Raw genomic sequence first — 12,571 nt, 5'->3', positions numbered from 1 at the left:
CTGAAAGACGCACAGAATGGAGACAAGCTGCCATTGTAGCTGTTGCAAACCAATCCTTGGATTGACCACTACAGAAGAAGAAGACGGTGCAAACCACTGTAAAGTGCGTGGAAGGGTATACTTTCCGTCGTACCACGTACTGGGGCTTTTCCTCGTCCCATTTACATATTGGGCGCAAGAATGTTTGATTAACCGCCTCTCTGCGCGGTGTGTCCTCGCGATCTCTACGAGACCGATGCGTGTGTGTTGTACTGAGTCAAATGGCTATCTGAAGTCAAGAAACAGTTCATCTTGGTGAATGCATGGTTCCGTGGCTTTCAGCTCGTCGTTTACAGACTATTTGTGTAGCACATAATCGCTGTTTACCGAGTCAATGTAGGTTTTCATGAAGGACTTCAATCTCTTCAAAGTACCTCCTTAAATTTCAGTTGACAACATTTAATAAGACTATATAACAACGAGACTCTGTCAGTGATATTGGACAGTGGTTTTGCGGTTCGCTTGTGCTGCCCTTCTTGTGGAGGTGTTTGATCTGTACTTGCGTCCTATCATTTGGCACAGTTTCTTGTCCGTGAGATTTTCTGTATATTATGGATAAAATAAGTGTTAACATTGGCGGATATTCGGCATAGAATCTGATATTGATTCCATCAGGCACTGGAGCTTTGCTTGACTTTAACGATCTCAGCTCTTTCTCAACGCCACTGACTCATCTCTGTAGTTGTACGAGTATTAAACACTGCTCAGCCTTCCGCTGTAAACGGCTGTTTGAAAATGGAGATAAGCGTTTCTGCTTTTAGTCTGACAAACTTAACATCATTCCTTCCCTCGTCCATCAGTGCCAGTAACAGCCTTTCTGTAAGACCCATATTTTATCAGGTTTTGTGAGCGATATTTCGATAATATTGTTCTACAGTACTCGCCGAAGTGCCTTTTCACAGCCTCACCCGATTCATTCACCAACTGTGTAGAGCCCTGTTCTGTGTTTTACATATATTATTGAGTATTATCCTTTCCTTTATCAGTTCTGTACACTAACCCTATACCATGAAGTTTCCATCCTGTCGTGAAATCTTGTAATAGGTACCTATCTAACGAATGCATGGTCAGCTTTTTTTTAAACATGAGCCATAGTATGCCTACATCTATAGGCTCCCGTCCTGTTCTGATATATTCGGGTCCGTCATTGAAATAGTACGATACTGACAGTTTATCTAGTTTACTGAACATTTAAAAATTTCTATTTCCTTTAGTTGCCCTTTGTGCTTTTGTGATCATAGTTGCTGCAACTGCCTCACAGTCACTGACACCATTTTCAATATGGACATCCTCAAAGAGTCTTTTTAACCATTGCCGTTAAATCCAGAATATTCCCATCACGAGTGGGTTACGGAACTATCTGTTCTAGGTAGTTGGCACAGGGATATTCAGTAACGTTTCGCAGGATGCTTTGATCCGAGCACCACAAAGAGAATTGTAATTAGCACAATTTATTGTCGGATGATACAAGTCTTCTCCAATGATTACAGTGTAATGTTGCAACTTCGTAAAGTGAAATTTATTTTCTCTAAAGTTATTGGTTACATTAGACAGTGAGTCGTGTATTAGACGAAGAATCCGTGCCAGGTTAGTGCCCATCGGAGGTACTCAGTCTTGCCCAAACGATGCCACATGCAGCTGCAAATTTCTACCTCGGTGGAGATGACTTTCTTGTCTATTGCTACAATTACATCATCTACATGTCTCATCACCCATTCCTTTTCATTTATTATCCAAAAAAAGTCTTAGTACTGTCAGTTTAGTGGTTTAATCAGCTTTCTGTACCTATTATTATGTGAGATGTACTGTTATTTAGGAGCCCTTCAATCTCGGTCATAGTGTTGCGGATGTTTCGGTAGTTAACGATCAGGGTTCTACGGCTACAGCCTGTGGTTCTCAACCTCATTACGCATATATTGGTGTTATGTTAACTGAAAATCAGGAATTAATTTCTTTCAGTAACAAAAACTTTATTACCTAGTAAATGTGTCAATGTTGTCTAGATGTTGCACACATGCTATCGCGGATTGGCAAATTAAATATTTTTATTTTTTATTTTTTGGAGAAATAGTGTCATTTAGACGCATTCATGGAGGTAATCATGACATTTGGTTGGATTTTGTAGTATGGGAGGGGGGGAGACCAAACAGTGAGGTCATCGGTCTCATCAGGTTAAGGAAGAACGGGAAAGGGAGATGGCGTCCCCTTTCAAAAGAACCATCCCGCCATTTGCCTGGAGCGATTTTAGGAAAACCTAAATCACGACGGCCGGACGTGGGATTGAACCGTCGTCCTCCCGAATGTGAGTCCAGTGTGCTAACTGCTAACCACTGCACCACCTCGCTCGGTATGTCTTTTGGTGTCAAAAGAACAAAAAAAAAAAAAAATACTGAACTAAGTTCAAAAACAGCATGACATTTGGTGTGTGAACATTAGTTGCAAGTTCACATTTTTGTTAGGATTATTTTCTGCCAGCGGAATGTACTGAATTGTAGTAATGCCGAATAAATTATTTCCAAGTACCAAACAGCAAACAGACTACGTGTACGCCTCAGTGATATTACGGGCCTTACTTTTTTTACACGCTTTTATGAGACATACACATTGGACGGATCACACTATGCGTGTAATTTACACAATTAGCCACTATTTCGTTGTTGTTGTTGTTGTGGTCTTCAGTCCTGAGACTGGTTTGATGCAGCTCTCCATGCTACTCTAAACTGTGCAAGCTGCTTCATATCCCAGTACCTACTGCAACCTACATCCTCCTGAATCTGCTTAGTGTATTCATCTCTTGGTCTCCCTCTAAGATTTTTACCCTCCACGCTGCCCTCCAATACTAAATTGGTGATCCCTTGATGCCTCAACACATGTCCTACCAACCGATCCTGTCTTCTAGTCAAGTTGTGCCACAAACTTCTCGCCCAATCCTATTCAATACTTCCTCGTTAGTTATATCATCTACCAATCTAATCTTCAGCATTCTTCTGTAGCACCACAATTCAAAAGCTTCTATTCTCTTCTTGCCCAAACTATTTATCGTCATGTTTCACTTCCATACATGGCTATACTCCATACAAATACTTTCAGAAACGACTTACTGACACTTAAATCTATACTCGATGTTAACAAATTTTTCTTCTTCAGAAATGCTTCCCTTGCCATTGCCAGTCTACATTTTATATCCTCTCTACTTCGACAATAATCACTTATTTTGCTCTCCAAATAGCAAAACTCTTTTACTACTTTAAGTGTCTCATTTCCTAATCTAATTCCGTCAGCATCACGCGACTTAATTCAACTACATTCCATTACCGTCGTTTTGCTTTTGTTGATGTTCATCTTATACCCTCCTTTCAAGACACTATCCATTCCATTCAACCGCTCTTCCAAGTCCTTTGCTGTCTCTGACAGAATTATAATGTCATCGGCGAACCTCAAAGTTTTTATTTCTTCTCCATGCATTTTAATACCTACCCCGAATTTTTCTTTTGTTTCCTTTACTGCTTGCTCAATATACAGATTGAATAACATCGGGGAGAGACTACAACCCTGTCTCACTCCCTTCCCAACCACTGCTTACCTTTCATACCCCTCCACTCTTATAACTGCCATCTGGTTTCTGTACAAGTTGTAAATAGCCTTTCGCTCCCTGTATTTTACCCCTGCCACCTTCAGAATTTGAAAGAGCGTATTCCAGTCAACATTGTCAAAAGCTTTCTCTAAGTCTACAAATGCTAGAAATGTAGGCTTGCGTTTCCTTAATCTAGCTTCAAGAGATAAGTCGTAGTGTCAGTATTGCCTCACGTGTCCCAACATTTCTACGGAATCCAAACTGATCTTCCCCGAAATCGGCTTCTACTAGTTTTTCCATTCGTCTGTAAAGAATTCGCGTTAGTATTTTGCAGCCGTGACTTATTAAACTGATAGTTCGGTAATTTTCACATCTTTCAACACTTGCTTTCTTTGCGATTGGAATTATTATATTCTTCTTGAAGTCTGATGGTATTTCGCCTGTTTCATACATCTTACTCACCAGATGGTAGAGTTTCGTCAGGACTGGCTCTCCCAAGGCTGTCAGTAGTTCTAATGGAATGTTGTCTACTCCCGGGGCCTTATTTCGACTCAGGTCTTTCAGTGCTCTGTCAAACTCTTCATGCAGTATTATATCTCCCATTTGATCTTCATCTACATCCTCTTCCATTTCCATAATATTGTCCTCAAGTACATCGCCCTTGTATAGACCCTCTATATACTCCTTCCACCTTTCTGCTTTCCCTTCTTTGCTTAGAACTGGGTTTCCATATGAGCTTTTGATATTCATACAAGTGGTTAATTCTCTTTTCTCTGAAGGTCTCTTTAACTTTCCTGTAGGCAGTATCTATCTTACCCCTAGTGAGATAAGCCTCTACATCCTTACATTTGTCCTCTAGCCATGCCTGCTTAGCCATTTTGCACTTCCTGTCGATCTCATTTTTGAGACGTTTGTATTCCTTTTTGCCTGCTTCATTTACTCCATTTTTATATTTTCTCCTTTCATCAATTAAATTCAGTATTTCTTCTCTCACCCAAGGATTTCTACTAGCCCTCGTCGTTTTACCTACTTGATCCTCTGCTGCCTTCACTACTTCATCCCTCAAAGCTACCCATTCTTCTTCTACTGTATTTCTTTCCCCCATTTGTGACAAATGTTCCCTTATGCTCTCCCTGAAACTCTGTACAACCTCTGGTTTAGTCAGTTTATCTAGGTCCCATCTCCTTAAATTCCCACCTTTTTGCAGTTTCTTCAGTTTTAATCTACAGGTCATAACCAATAGATTGTGGTCAGAGTCCACATCTGCCCCTGGAAATGTCTTACAATTTAAAACCTGGTTCCTAAATCTCTGTCTTACCATTATATAATCTATCTGATACCTTTTAGAATCTCCAGGGTTCTTCCATGAATACAATCTTCTTTCATAATTCTTGAACCAATTGTTAGCTATGATTAAGTTGTGCTCTGTGCAAAATTCTACCAGGTGGCTTCCTCTTTCATATCTTACCCCCAATCCATATTCACCTCTTATGCTTCCTTCTCTCCCTTTTCCTACACTCGAATTGTACACTGAAGAGCCAAAGAAACTGGCAAACTGCCTCATATAGTATAGGGCCCCCGCGAGCACACAGCGGTGCCGCAGAACGACGTGGCATGGCATATACCTGTGTCTGAAGTAGTTCTGGAGGGAACTGACACCATTAATCCTGCAGCGCTGTCCTTTAAATCCGTTACACTACGAGGGGGTGGAAGTAACTTCTGAACTGCACATTACAAGGATCCCGTAAATAATGTTCATGTCTGGGGAGTTTGGTGTCCAGCGTGTAACGAGATATCCTGCTATAGCACTACTTTAGCTCAACAGTAGTTGTCGATACCAGTATTATTTTTCGAATTTTGGACAGATGAGTACTATCTCAGCTGCCTTTTTGAAGTAATTCAAATAATTTTGTACGCAATATGTTATATTACAATTTATGAATAGGAAGTACTTTATTTTCAATGTTACAATCGATAAGTTCTAGTTTTGAATGTACAATTACAATTTTTTTTAAATCATTTGAAATTAGGAAATTTTTGGGACACTTAAAATTTCTGGTATTAATTACGCAATCTAGTACTGTTTACTATGTTTATTTCTGGATTCATTTATGAAATAGTAATCGAAATTAATAGAAATTCATTTGTCAAGAAAAACTGTAAAACCTTTGGAATGTGGAAATATAAGTAGAGTGAAGTAGTAGTAAGCATGCTTCTAATGTGATCGGGCGTATACTTGTATTTTGGGCAAACAACGTAATTTTGTCGTTGTTAATGTGAAAACTCAAAATATTGTATAATATACTAGAATGTGACAAAATGTATTAAGTAACAACAAATATTCTGCAACAACGATCTTCAGGTTTATTTAGATCAATTCGTCCTCGAGGATCTAAAATGTGGGAATTTTATCATCAAGAATCAGACCCCTAGACAACAAGAACTGGAGTCAAATGTACACGAAGAGCTAAGTAAACTAGAAAGTTAATTGTAATCTTCGCTCCTCTCAAATTTTTCATAGAAGACTGCTTATTGTGCGCAATATCTATAATTAGAAAGGAGAGGGGAGATTACAGCCAGAAGTGTTAAAACAATGAAGAGTGTTCCTGGAACCACCCTGTAGCAATTCTGGACTTGTGGGGTGTCGCATTGTTTTGTTGGAATTGCCCAAGTCCGTCGGAAGGCACAAAGGACATGCATGGATTCAGCTGATCAGAAAGGGTGCTTACGTACTTTTCACCTGTCAGAGTCGTATCTAGCACTCCAACTAACAGACCCCACAGCATTACAGAGGCTCCAGCCTCTTGAACAGTCCCCTGTTGACATAGAGGGTCCATGGATTCTTGAGGTTGTCTCCGTACCCCCTACACGTCCATCCGCTCGACACAATTTGAAACGAGACTAGTCCGACCAGGCAACATGTCTCCAATCATCAACAGTCCAATGTCGGTGCTGACAGGCCCAAGCGAGGCGTAAAGCTCTGCTACGGATTATGGCTCGGAGGAACCCTGACAGCAACGCCACCATGATGAATAATGCTTTTCGTGCAGCCACAGGACTACGTGTTACGATTCAAAATGTGCGCAATAGGCTGCATGATGAGCAACTTCACTTCCGATGTCCATGCTGAGGCCCTTCTTCGCAACCATGACGTCATGCTGCGTGGTACAGATGTGCCCAACAACATACCGAATGGACCGCTCAGGATTGGCATCACGTTCTCTTCACCGATGAATGTAGATTATGAATTTAACCAGACAAATGTCGGAGATGCGTTTAGAGGCAACGCGGTCAGGATGAACGCCTTAGACACACTGTCCAGCGAGTGCAGCAAGGTGGAGCTTCCCTGTTGTTTTGGGGTGGCATTATGTGGGGCCTACGTACGCCGCTGGTGGTCATGGAAGGTGCCGTAACGACTGTACGATATATGAATACCATCCTCCGACCGACATTGCAACCATATCGGCAACATATTGGTAAGGCTTTCGTCTTCATGTACGACAATTCGCGCCCACATCGCGCGCATCTTGTGAATGACGTCCTTCAGGATAACGACATCGCTCGACTAGAGTCGGCAGCATGCTCTCCAGACATGAACCCTATCGGCACGCCTGGGATGGATGGAAAAATGCTGTTTATGTACGACGTGATCCACCAACCACTCTAAGGGATCTTCGCCGAATCGCCTATGAGGAGTGTGACAATCTGGACCAACAGTGCCTTGATGAATTTGTGGATAGTATGCCACGACGAATACAGGCATGCATCAATGCAAGAGGACGTGCTACTGGGTATTAGAGGTACCGGTTGTACACCAATCTGGACCACCACCTTTGAAGGTCTCGCTGTATGGTGGTACAACATGTAACGTGTGGTTTTTATGAGCAATAAAAATAGTGGAAATGAAGTTTATCTTGATCTCTATTCCAATTTTCTGTACAGTTTCCGAAAGTCTCGGAACATATATAAAATCTTGATGAAGGGTTACTCAAGGCATGTAAATTACACTGGTTTTCGTTATTACCCAGTATATGTAAATGAGAACACTTTGTGACCCCTGAAATCGGGATTTACCATGATAAGGGTAACGACATGGAAGGACTAGGCCCATTTAACTAACATTATTTATCAATTCGACAACAAAAATTTATTTTTTGAAGTAACACTAGGTTTCTTTAAGAGAAAGAAGTAGTAAAATTCTAAGTTATCTTGCATTTTCAATTTACAGACTTGAAATCGTTCAAAATGCTCAATGATATAATCACTCAATTACAATAATAAATACCTCGAACAATGTGCAAGAAAATAAGACTTCAATGATATTGGCATTTAAAAAATTGAATTTAAATTTTTTTAATAAACCAGCCAATAAAAATAATTAAAAGTGATTTCTAGATAAATTTCTTCTAGCGAGTTGAAACCCAACACATTAGCTAATATGAAACCAGAATTTGTTAGTCTTTACAGCTGTCCCAACAGGTGTGCGCCAAATGATTTACAATTAAATTTAGAGTAAGATCACAGTATGAATTCTGTGCGAAGCCAGTTAATCAAAGGCCTCTTTGCCGACAGCAAAATTTCATTTATAGCGCAAGTCAGAGAACATAACTTACTCAACTTGAGCACAGATGCAGGACGCACTACTGCAAGCAAATAGCGTGCCGTGTTAGAAAATACTCGAGAACCGTCCACACGGCCGCAAGAACGCCAGTCCTATACGACAAGAAGCCACCAAGGAACGCTCTCCCAGCAACTTTGTAGATGCTGTTAACAAAGACCGCACGTAAATGTCTCACTGAATTACATTACAAGTGAACGTTATTGTTTCAGCATGTTTGCACTTACAGAACCTTTCCAGTAATGTGATTCACCCAGGGAAATACGCTTCGCTGAAAATGTAAGGTGTAAAAGAGAACTACTCAAAAGAGCTGTAAATTCTTCGAGGAAGTAATATAAACAATTACTCCCAAAGGTCTTACCATTAACTAGAGGTCATAACACACAAAACGTAAAGTCATAGATAATACTGAAACGAGAGAGGACGCAAGTTTTTTAAAAATGGTGAAAACAAATATTAAAATTCAGAAGCAGTTTATTTTCTGGTGTAAAACAATTTAAAAACAAACAGAAAAAATTTTAAAAAAGTAAATAATTAAGAGTGAAAACTCAGCACATTACACAGTCATAATAACACTAACCATGGTGAAACCTGGTTGGTAGGTACTCAGAGAGCGCACAGGATAAGGTTACAGCTGTGGATGGAGACGTAAACAATTATTGTGAGTTGCACAATCAAACACACAACTTTATTTTTCAATGAAACATTTATTTACACATTTCTTTAAAAACCACAATCAACAATGCGACGGAAGGCCTAGTTAAAGGAAACTTGAGAAAGCTGAACGCTCGGCTTAGAAATCAAAAGCAATTAAAGTAGAAGGTCAAAAATTAAAAAAAAAAAAAACGTGCAATTGAAACAATTTGTGGCTGAAGGCTTACACCACATGTCTGAAGGACAAGATAATTAAAACACATTAATAAACAATTTTACTAACCAAGCTATTTCCTTTTAAAATTACATCACAATGGCCAAAAACCTAATTAAAGAGATATTAACTTATTGGACGGCTGATTGCCACAAACAAATTTGAAACAACGGCTGAAGTCCTGAACGATAGGTCAGGCAAACAATTTAAAATAAACCCCTTCCTTCTTAAAAAAGATTTTTCCTTTAAAGAATACACATGGCTGAAGGTCTTATTAAAAGGGGTTGACGTAAATCCTCAGCTGAAGGCCACACATAACACACCGAACAACTAACTGCTTAGAGCCTAGATTACAAATAATTTCAGATGGAACCAATTATTAGGTAAAATTTTTGTAGTGAAATGAAAGTAATCTTCAAAACTTTAATTTAACATGGCTGAAGGCTTTTATGTAAAATTTAAAAGAATTGATTTAATAGGCAGCCGAAGGCCTCGCACAATACTTCGAACCAAGATGAAAATCACAATCTAAAACAAACAGAACAAATGGTGCTCAGATGAGTTCCAAGGGTCGGCCTGAGAAGGTAGCTCAAATGTAAGGTGAGGTAAGACACGCAGCCAAGAGTTGAAGTTAAATAATCGGATGGCAGCCCAAAATAGGGGCAGCCCAGCGACCGATCAACAATTTAACCAATTCCCTTCCGTTCGACCAAAGGCACAACGATGGAAAATATCGGCCGTGGATGAGGATACGAATAGCACTACATCTTCAGAAATTGGCCCCTAAAAACAGCCAGGGGAACAATAACCTCTCTAAGGAAAATATGAACCCAACAACTTAATGGCTGTCGAGCTACACGCTGTGCCAGACAACACGAATACGACAAGGAGAGGCACATTGCCGGAAAACTACTCTAATGACCAGGGAAGGTAACTGGGGCGTTAATGGCCACAGGGCAGAAAATACCGCTGGTGTACTTCACTGGTAATTAACGGTCAATTTAATAATTAATCACATCATAGAAAGACGGCTCCAAGATTTCGCCGACTCCAACACATCATACCATGCTGCTAGCCCGAACGGCCAAGGGGGCAACAACCAGCAAATGAACGAAGAGGTGTCACAATAGTTGAGATTTCATAACAGGTTAACTGTTCGCTCAAATTAAGTGTCCAGGTTTGGTGGGCAACGAACTTTGCCGCTCTCGCAGCTAGCGCCACACGATCCGACAGCGCGTGTATGCAGCCAGTGGTCCCGGCCTGGGGCCCTATTCTGTATCTTTCCGCGGTTGTGCCGATCGTTTCGGTACTCAAGAGCACCGAACGATCTAGTACTCGAATTAGAGTCCCATCATTATTCAGTAAACATTTCGGTAGCGATACCGTTCGGGTCTAGAGAACCGAAGCTCTGTTGTCGGTTCACGTCGCGCAAGCCAATCAAAAGCAAGTGGCCACAGACCCGCGCATGCGCACTGCAGTTCAAACAGCGCCACGAACACAAAGCGCCTAGCAGACGACAGAGGCGCGCTATTCTTCGCAGTAGCGTGGGTTTTCGCAGTACGAAGTGTTGCTAAAAGAGCAGCGGAAATGTCGGACGAAAATGAGGTTAGTAGGTTCACAGTTCAGTGACACACAAAGAGTGTTATGGACTGCTATTGTGATTGTCGTTTATGGGTATTTTATTTGAAAGAAAAACCGTAACCCTGGGTACGGAGAGGCACTTATTATTGAACAGTTTTGGGCAGTATTTGTAGCCTGTGCTAAAAGAATAAGAAGATAAACAGAATGTGGTTATAACTCGCTCCAAATGATTAAGTAGCCCAAATCCCTATATGATACGTCAACGATTTCCGTCTTAAAAATAAAGTTGAAAAAACGCGTTTTCGAGAGCTCCTGCAGCTCGTCGAAGTTTATAACATGCATCTCATGAATGAACATGTTTCGTATGTGGTGCTACAGTCTAAAAATATTACGCCGGAGATCTTTCATCTCTGTCTAATGTTGTTGGGATTTCGATCACAGATAAAGACTTGTGATAAGCACAATTACGAAGATGACTGCTGCTAGTTAAATTCCCAGTAATTTGTGCTCTTAGATTCCTGTCTAACCCCATACTCGGAAATCACTACATATTCGGAAAATATGGTGAATTAATTCTGACAAGAGAAAATATAAAGGTCACTGTCGGTTGTTTCACTCACAGCAATTTCATCTCCAACAATTTGATATTTCGTATTTTAAACACACAGAAATCACGAAATCGTTACTGAGGAAGTGCGCTCTTACATGTAAGTAATATTGCAGAAAATACACGAATAACAATGTCTCCGAACGTGTTGCATATACAGGGTGTTTCCAAAATGACCGGTATATTTGAAACGGCAATAAGAACTAAACGAGCAGCGATAGAAATACACCGTTTGTTGCAATATGCTTGGGACAACAGCACATTTTCAGGCGGACAAACTTTCGGAATTACAGTAGTTACAATTTTCAACAACCGATGGAGCTGCAAGTGATGTGAAAGATATAGAAGACAACGCAGTCTGTGGGTGCGCTATTCTGTACGTCGTCTTTCTGCTGTAAGCGTGTGCTGTTCACAACGTGCAAGTGTGCTGTAGACAACATGGTTTATTCCTTAGAACAGAGGATTTTTCTGGTGTTGGAATTCCACCGCCTAGAACACAGTGTTGTTGCTACAAGACGAAGTTTTCAACGGAGGTTTAATGTAACCAAATGACCGAAAAGCGATACAATAAAGGATCTGTTTGAAAAATTTCAACGGACTGGGAACGTGACGGATGAACATGCTGGAAAGGTAGGGCGACCGCGTACGGCAGAGGGCAACGGGCAGCTAGTGCAGCAGGTGATCCAACAGCGGCCTCGGGATTCCGTTCGCCGTGTTGCAGCTGCGGTCCAAATGACGCCAACATCCACGTATCTTCTCATGCGCCAGAGTTTACACCTCTATCCATACAAAATTCAAACGCGGCAACCCCTCAGCGCCGCTACCATTGCTGCAGGAGAGACATTCGCTAACGATATAGTGCACAGGATTGATGACGGCGATATGCATGTGGGCAGCATTTGGTTTACTGACGAAGGTTATTTTTACCTGGACGGCTTCGTCAATAAACAGAACTGGCGCATATGGGGAACCGAAAATCCCCATGTTGCAGTCCCATCGTCCCTGCATCCTCAAAAAGTACTGGTCTGGGCCGCCATTTCTTCCAAAGGAATCATTGGCCCACTTTTCAGATCCGAAACGATTACTGCATCACGCTATCTGGACATTCTTCGTGAATTTGTGGCGGTACAAACTGCCTTAGACGACACTGCGAACACCTCGTGGTTTATGCAAGATGGTACCCGGCCACATCGCACGGCCGACGTCTTTAATTTCCTGAATGAATATTTCGATGATCGTGTGATTGCTTTGGGCTATCCGAAACATACAGGAGGCGGCGTGGAT

The sequence above is a fragment of the Schistocerca serialis genome, chromosome 1 (genome assembly GCF_023864345.2).
Source record: "Schistocerca serialis cubense isolate TAMUIC-IGC-003099 chromosome 1, iqSchSeri2.2, whole genome shotgun sequence".
Taxonomy (NCBI): domain Eukaryota; kingdom Metazoa; phylum Arthropoda; class Insecta; order Orthoptera; family Acrididae; genus Schistocerca; species Schistocerca serialis.
This window is presented reverse-complemented; position numbering follows the sequence as displayed.